Raw genomic sequence first — 8,621 nt, 5'->3', positions numbered from 1 at the left:
AGAAAGCACTTGCTTTAGTTGAACATCATGAGGCATTGCATAACCATGGTTCAGAAAAAGCACATGTAAAAAGCATTAGAAAATTTCTAAAGGGAATGAATGGACTACATAGCCCTTCAGAGGGAAAGCAAAATTTCAACAGGGAAAGTGTCAAGCTGGAAGAACATATCTTTACCATTATCAAGACAATGAAATAGGCTCAGGACATCAATCTTGGTAGCTCAAACGTGCTCTTCAAATGATTCCAGGTTCAGTTCCTCAAGGAGAAAGAGTGCTTTAGAGTTTGCTCTTCCTGGAGGTAAGCTAGCGGACTTGAAATTTCTGGCAAACACTTCGGTAATCAGATGGCATGAAAGAAGGCTTGAACGTGAGTTTTTTGGAGCGGCAGAGATAGCTCAGAGCCATTAGTGAAATAGCTAGGAAAATACTTGAATAGCATATATATATTGACAGATATTTTTAGGTCATCAACAGGAGCCTGTCAGTACACCAGCATGCTAGAGCAGTTAATTCGTTGTATCTTGGAAGTATTCACCTATGGGGCAGAAACTCTGAAGCTAATGAAAATGCTTAAAATTAAATTGATAGCAATGCGAGCAATGGATATAGATATGAATCGAGTAGGTTGGTTAAGGAAGTAAATGCAATTTAATGATATCCTAGCCGAAACTGATTGGCAAGTTTGCAGGGGTAAGGTGGCTACAGCTGGCCCAGAAGATTTGACTGAATGCAGGTTTGAGGAGCCTTTCTCTTGCAGAGAACATTAGTGACGTTACTCTGAGAACAGAGAACATGGGAGGTGCATAAAAGCAAGAGATGACTAGAAGATGTGGCTACTCCACATAAATCTCGATGCATCATTAAGGTGTGTTGTCTGCCACTTCCGGATGCTTGCATGGATGCGACGGTGCCTGAGCACCAGGCTCTGATGCATAACCATGATCTCTAATCAGATTTGGGTGCAGGTTGCGGAACCCAGCGATGGCACGAAGTACGTCATTTGCTGGAGGTTTCTTTGCGAATATACTAGCAGGGAATTGCTTCAAAATCCTGAAGCTTTTGAGACGCCTAATTGATCGCTCAACATAAATCTGAACTCTTGCCAGGCGACGCGAAGCTACTACCTCTGAACGACAGATCTGCGGCCGGCCTTTGGAAAAGCTTCTGAGTGAAACTTTGACACATGGTGGCAGCAAGTCACCTATGTTAATGCCACGGTCAGCGAGGACTTCATCGCCTTGCGTCAGGTGGCCTAAAAAACCACTGTCCAAAGTGATGAAACGATCGCTTGCACGGCCAATATACAGTTTTGTCATAAACCTAATAAACCCACTTGGTGCAATGACGAAGACTTTTGGCCGTATTGTGCGATTTGTAGGAACTAAGTTATATTTCTTCTGTGCAGCTGCCCAGGTCTGTCAATGAAAATTTCGAAACAGTCCACAATACAAGTTACGGAGTAATTCTCAAAAGCATTGGGCAGTGTGCTCCATATTATTGCTCTTGGCAGCCAGATCACTAAGTACTCTCTGGTAAACTTTGCAAGTTCTGTTAGAATGAAGCAGAAAATCCTGCTAATGGCGGCCGTGGATGCACCAAAACGTAAGGCGAGGTCATTAAGCAATAGGCCAAGACGCAGCCGCATCAGTGTAAGTAGGATTGGGCCCTCAAAGGGGATAGTGAAAGAGCTCTTCACAATAGTGGAAAGAGTGTGGACCAGTTCGTCAGATTCTACTTTTGACAGACCTGTAAAGAATAGGAAATGACAGAAAGAGTTGAGTATGCACTGAAGATAGTCTGGCAAGCACGGTCTGCAGTGACTGGGGCCTGCTTGCGAGTGGTTGCATACACATGGTCAGGAACAGCCGCTGGCTCCTCCACTTGAGTTGCTTTTTCAGATGTTTCGGCAATCTTGCATCTGCATCCACAGGCCAAGCAGCCATCAACAAGATTTTGAGCTCCTTCTCTCCTGCACAACGAAGGATGTGGAGGAAAGTGAGACAATATTTAACACGGTGGTATGAGCTAACAGGCACACAGGATAAAATGACCATGCTACGCAAGGGTTACACTACAGGGAAATAACTTGAGTGTTCTGACTGTATAAATGTGGGCTGCATCGTACTCCTGTAGCAACTTGCAGAAATACTGAAAGCTTTAAAGGGACACTGAGGAAAAATTGAAATTGGCCTCTATCGATAAGGTACTGTGTTCTAATCACAAAGAGGTTATGATAAGCGAACACTGAGCTTTTATGAATGCGAAAAAAAATTAATACAGGGGTCACCATCATTGGCCGACAATATACACAGTTGTTCTCAGTAGCCCGTTAAACACTGCTAATGCAGCAAAAATGCAGTAATGCAGCTTATAGCAGACGACGAACCTGTGCACTGGAATGGCTGAGAAATGTACGTACATACACTGACTGAAATCAAGGCTGCTCTCAAGTGCATTGCTTTTTGTTTCGAATCGACGATATGCGAAATTGCTTGGCGGTCTGGCAGTACCGCGCCCAAAACTTCCAGTTTCCATCTTGGTTCGGTCGAGCGCGTCGAGATGGCGCATCGTTTGCTATGCGCACTTTCTTCTTGCGAGTGGAATTTCAACAGGCAAGCTTCAGCTGCTGCGTTGTTTTCACAGCTGATCTCTGACCAAATGTAGGTGCTTTCAGTAAGCGCCAGCTTACTCCTACAGCGTCCTCAGCTTCGCTTGAAGTCTGGCGGTGATGATCGCAATAATCGGCACTCGAAAGTGGGTTGGGAAGTCGAACCGTGACCGTGTGCTGTTGTCGTTTTAATGCTCGCATTAAAGCGCCAGTTCAAGCATCATGCATTATCATGGCTATTTTATTCTCAGGTGGACGCGAATTCATCTGGTAGGGTAGCGAGCAGTTATTTTGTGCTGAGTGCGCACGTGTGTTGACAAACTTCTGTGAAAATGCGAACTTTCGTTCGCACCGACGCCAGGAGGTTCGTACATTGGAGTATCATCACACAAGACCCTCGATCAGCTGCGTAATTCGATTCCTTTACTGTAATGTACAATGCGCATTCGCGATTTCCAACGTCACCGTTTCAGAGCCCGGCGTCGGTCGATTTTCGCCAGAATTCGTTGAAACCGCGTCCTGCTTAAGACGCAGTCAGTCAGTCGACATTAACAAGAGGAAAGAAGCATGCACATATAATTCAAAATATTGTAAGCAAAGACGCAGCTGTTTTTTTTTCCAGATAAGCACTGTGCCACCGCAGTGGCTTGATTAGAGAAAGATGCTACAGCTGTAGGTGCATGCACGGACTCGATACGCTAGTGAAGCTGTGTGTGCAGGGGCAAAATCAGCATGTTCGGTTGCTTCCGAAACTTAGTTAGCTTACTCCCAAACTTGGACAAATGGCTTTGTTGCGAAGCAAGCTGTTGGAGCTTGCCACAACGATAATAAAATCTGATGGCCTGAAGCGTTTTCAGAACACTGTTGCACGTACTTTCTAGCTTCGAAATGCGTCCCTCCTTCATAATAAAGTAGCTACATTATTCGCTTCTTTTTTTTAGATTTTAGTCGCCGCAGATATCGAAGGTATATGAATCCTCAAGCAATAAAGCATTCGCCCCTCAGTTTTTATACGTAGGGTGTATTGATTCACAAAGACTCCTTAACGCGCATAACATATGCCTATGGCCCAGAGAGTTTGCTCGCCCGTCTAAAACTAATTGAACACGGGAAAAACTTAACTGAACACGTTGCAAACTAAGCAGTAATCGGCATATGGTTCTTCGACCGAACTTATTTCGCCAGGGCATGAGCGATTGGCCCGCTCAAAAAAATTACCTTCTCTATGACGTTGTTCAAGTACGCTTCTATAATATATTCACGCCCGACCGGAGAGTTGATAAATGCACGAAATCGGCTTCTAATTTTGATCAGAGACAACAAAGGCTGTGGTCCCTATCTTAATTTAAACGCAAATCACCTCGAAAGCTTTGTCCAAAATCAGCTCAGAAAGCGAAAGCTACGCACTGATTCGCATGCTGACATATGATACCTCGCATGGCGTTTTGTGTTACTAAAACTTTGGCAAGGAGTAACAAATAGAAAAGCGAAACGCTCGAATGCACCTAGTTCTGGCACGCGTCGTAGTGTCTTTTCACAGTGGAGAGGATAGCGCAACACTGCATCGGCATCTTACCTTTCAAACGAAGCGCAGCCGTTTTAACCCAACGCTGGGCAGCGGTTTCGTTTTCTGTAGCGAACCAACATGGAGGACTTAGTTCTCGGAGCGCCGAGAGATGGCGCTGCGCATTTCGCATATCGTCTATTGCACAGCAGGAAACTCCAAGCATTGTGAAAAAAGCTAAGTTCCAAACATACATAGCTGCATGTGGCAAGCGGAATCTGATGGGAAAAAAAATGAAAAGATGGTAATTGCTTTATTGAAATGCAGATTGTGTACGCCTGCAGAAATAGACATGACTCCTGCGCACATGGCAGCATGAGATGCACAATCTGGGTCGAAGCCATGAATTCTAACTGGGCTGGTTGTATATGAGCGGTGGCAAGAAATTTTAATGTTAATTGAACATGACGATGCCAAAGCTGGCAAAACTAGTAAGGAAGCTCAAAGTGACCATTTCATGATAGCAGCAACTTTATTCGTAAACAGATTCTGCTGTTGAAATCATTAACTCTTTCACACGCTATTCTTTTTTCTCCACTCAAATGAAACACTACTACCAAAAATGTATCTTCAAGCATTGACAAAGACAGTTCTCAAGTGTAAAATACTAGTAGAGGTGATATTATGGAAACAGCAACAATAACATTATGCGACTTGTGAACGATTGTGGGTCTAATTTCTATCTCGAAGGTGCATATTACGTTTGAAATTGTAAAACAATTGGTGTCACTAATGGTGGCTAACTATATTTGCACAAAAATTGTAGACGGCGTGCTACCCCGCTGACAAGATCGCTGCATATTTGTTTACTTCATTCACTGTATGGCACAAAAACCACCTTATTTGCGACATGAAGGGTGCAAAATTCACTTGGAATGAATAAAGCACTGCTAAGTGCAGCACACTCTCAGCTAATGGAGCAATATCCGTAGCATACCACAGGATTAAACTGTGCATATAATTAGCGAAAGCAAACGTGCATGTTTTGCACACAAGACAGACTAGTATAAAAGCACGTAAATGAGAACCCATAAAGGATAATTCACACCACTTTACTGTTCCTATGTGACAGATCCTCTGTTGCAATGTTGATGGGCAGGTGATCATAAGCTACAGCACTCTCTTCATCTTGCTCGCCTGGTGAATGCTGCATGCCCCTGTCCTTGCATGACAAAGATTGAGCTGTTGAACACGCCTCTGGCTACAAAGTTGTGACGTCGTGCCCCTTGTGACGTCGTGGCCTCTTCGTGCCCTGATCCCTTGTGGTGAACAGTGTAAAGAATTGCACAGCATGAAAATACAAAAGAATAAATAAACTGCAGTTCAGAACAAACTCCTAAAGCCATACCGGTGTTCCAAGGTGCAGTGTTGGGTATGGATTGTCTTTAGTGGGACGCCCATCAATGAAATGAACTGAGCATACCTGCAAGACATGTGTATGAAGGCCACATTAAGGTCTGACAACCAGTGCAAGCGGACTACTTAAAACACCACAAATGTAAGGAAATATGTAATATGTTCATTCTAACTAAACATGTAACATGTTGATTTCAAGCAACTGTCCAGGCACTGCACTAGTGCTTTGTGCTCTTCAAAAATATTTCACCATAATATTTTCTCAATGCATATTTGAGAAGTTTTGTTTTCTATAAACCGGCGTTTGCACCCACTCAAAAATAGCTCAACAGCATTCATCGGCTGTGCGATGCCAAAATTCATTAACAAAAAAAAATACCGACAAAATGCCTGGAAAGCTTCTGGTCGGATCCCATCTCACGTGCGCAAACACTCGCATCTCCCCGTTGTGGCGAAAATGAAATGGGGTCAGCAAGGCATGTTCGCGTAAATATTTAGAAACGAGAAGGTATTTACAGTGAAACTGTTTTACGCTTCAAGCGCGAATGCACAGCCGACTCGAAAGGCACCGACTAAATGCGGACATGCACATCAGCCCGTTTAGCTCGGTCCTAGATGACATTATATTTACCATTAAAACAGCAGGCTCTATGTCGTACTACCATACTGTCAGATTAACATTGAATGCAAGGTGACTGAAACGATACTAGCAAACCAAAACCTCCCGTCAGACCATGTACAGAAATTCGTTTCAACAGCGGCTTGAGGGCGCGATCACTGACGGCTGCCGGCGTTGCAGGTACCGTCAACAAACGATCCGAGCAACTGGAGTTTCACTTTTATCCTGTCTACTGACCCTAGCCGATGCAGGTTAGCGATCTAATGCTGTCGAATGAACTTGTTCTTCTCTCCTTGCGGAAATCTGTGCATCGCGAAAGGCCTAGTGCACGAACAATCTTCGTGAAGTTGAGGCCCGTGTGTTTCGCAAACAAATATGTTCCAAGCCTTCAAATCTGCGTCGCAGTTCTTGCAACCGAACACGGAACATGTCCTGCCTCTACTTTTCCACATTTTGGCCGCAAAGCGATGCGGATACAGCGGCGAAGTTAGCAGCCCGCAGGCACCAGCTGCTGTCGCCTGAGATCCTGTAGGCCACTTATGTCGCGACGGCGGTGGCGCCGCGAGCGTCAACTAAGCAAACTCCTCTCTGTAAACGGTCTATAAAAGGCCGCGCCTTGGAGAGAAGTCCCCCGTCGTCTGCGAACGCTTTGGAGTGGCTACCGACGTACGTCTTCGTACGTCTTCGTTGGACTACGCTCATGACTAAGAGACTTTTGTTCTGTGCTTCAGTAAGTATAATCGGTACATATTCATAGCTGACTCACAGTAGCAGTGAAAGATTTTCGGCGGTGCGCGTCTCTGTAAGCCTCAATTCTTGTTCCGTGATTCGCAGGTGACAGCATGGAGGACCCCGGTTATTCCAGCGAGTGGGTAAGCAGCGTCGACGACCTGCTGCTCCAGGACACACCACAGGCGTCTACGCTACTGCCGAAAAGCCGGAACGATTCCCACGAGCAGTCAAATCCGTCCAGTTCGTGGGTGTCTTCCACAGTTCCTTGCACGTACCCTTGCGACGACTCAGTGATCAGCTTCGGGTCCGGATCCATTCTCTGTCCGCCGTCGGGACCAAATTAAATCTCCGTTGAAGAATTTCTCTCGCTGCCGTCGGAGCCTACAATTCTCTGACGGTTTCAGGCATCATGACAAAGGCGGGCGCGATGATACCGAGGAGTTCCCGTCAAGCACTGGTGACGCGGAAGGCGCTCTTTTTGCTAATGAGTTGCAGCAGTGAAGCAGCGAGACGTCTTGGAGTTTTCTGGATAGCCTGGAGAACGACTCCGACCAGCTGCCTGCACTCTTCCAGCGCATTGCTGTCAGCGCTTCTGCCTGTGCAGTTTGCCGTGAAGGGCAGCTCCTCCGCTTGCAGCGCGATCGGATCATACTGCCACGTATCATTGCAGTGTTCGTTCGTTCGCGCTGAACGCCGCAAGAACGGGGCGTTATCATTTTTGTTCTTGACGCGTGAAGCTACCGGACTAATCTCGATTGATCACAGCCATGACGAAGTCCATCTACGTTTTTCCAGATTGCTGTGGTTGATTTTGACTGGTTACCTCGAAGTTTCCTTGCCTGCTTTAAATTAAACTATGCAGAGAGCGGCGGGCATTCGTAGTTCGACAACTGACAAACACGTTTGCTGCTTACGCCCTGAAGTGCTGTTCAGTTCTTTCGCTGGCGCAAGTCAGCCCAAATAAAGAGTTACGTTTGCAAGTCGTGTTGCTGTCTTCCTGACCGCTCGACTGCCGTCACTACAACTTGAAAATACGAGCCCTGAATCTCCCAGACACGTCTGTCGAGCTATAACGCACTTCTGGAATCCTCGGAAGCAGCGACGAGAGCTTAGAATCCTTGGAATAAGCTGGCATTTGCATGGTAAGTGCACTATAGTTGCATAGCGTGCTTAATGCTTGCACACATTTTCTGTCAATGCCTTGGCTACGAATTCATGCGCTGCATTATTATTATTTTCCTTTGTGATGTTGGCTTCATGCAAGACAGCTGCAGCGAAGTGCGCTTTATCCTTAGCCTGAGAGCGTAAGAATACCCTCGGTGAAAGCATGCTCCATGTGGATTCGTCTATTTCAGTCGTGGGGAAGTTGTGCTGAGGGAAACGTATGCTCACACTCCGGTATATCCTGCAAAGTTGCATGTACAGTTACCTGTGCTTCTTATTTATTCCTAATCCGCCTTTTTTCTCATTCTTTTTCCATTGTAGCCGACATTTAGTGCTTCTCGCTGCTTGACCGAATCGGGGACCTGGTCGAAGTCTTGGTGCAGAATTCGCCTTAATATTGTTTAGTCTGTAGCAATGTTAATAAAATGATTTTTTTTTACTTCCTATTTCTGTGTGTTCTACGTCATGCTATCTCTAATCCGCTTCCGCCTGAATCCGGCATAAGGTCTTGCCGACGGGGCTCATCGAGAGCGGAAAAGGGGATGGTGATGCGAAGGATTTCTGACTCCCCAAGTTCG

The 8,621-nt window shown here is 45.7% G+C and overlaps 2 pseudogenes; both read right to left on the bottom strand.

The window, feature by feature from the left end:
* Positions 1 to 860: 860 nt before the first annotated feature.
* On the bottom strand, positions 861 to 1,672 carry LOC149356947 (uncharacterized; annotated as a pseudogene).
* A 59-nt stretch (positions 1,673 to 1,731) lies between these two features.
* Positions 1,732 to 7,195, bottom strand: LOC149356946 (uncharacterized; annotated as a pseudogene).
* Between the last annotated feature and the right edge of the window lie 1,426 nt (positions 7,196 to 8,621).

The sequence above is a fragment of the Amblyomma mixtum genome, chromosome 3 (genome assembly GCF_055824585.1).
Source record: "Amblyomma mixtum isolate Tamu chromosome 3, ASM5582458v1, whole genome shotgun sequence".
Lineage (NCBI taxonomy): Eukaryota > Metazoa > Arthropoda > Arachnida > Ixodida > Ixodidae > Amblyomma > Amblyomma mixtum.
Note: the sequence above shows the minus strand (reverse complement) of the source record. Positions and strands in the feature narration are given on the sequence as shown.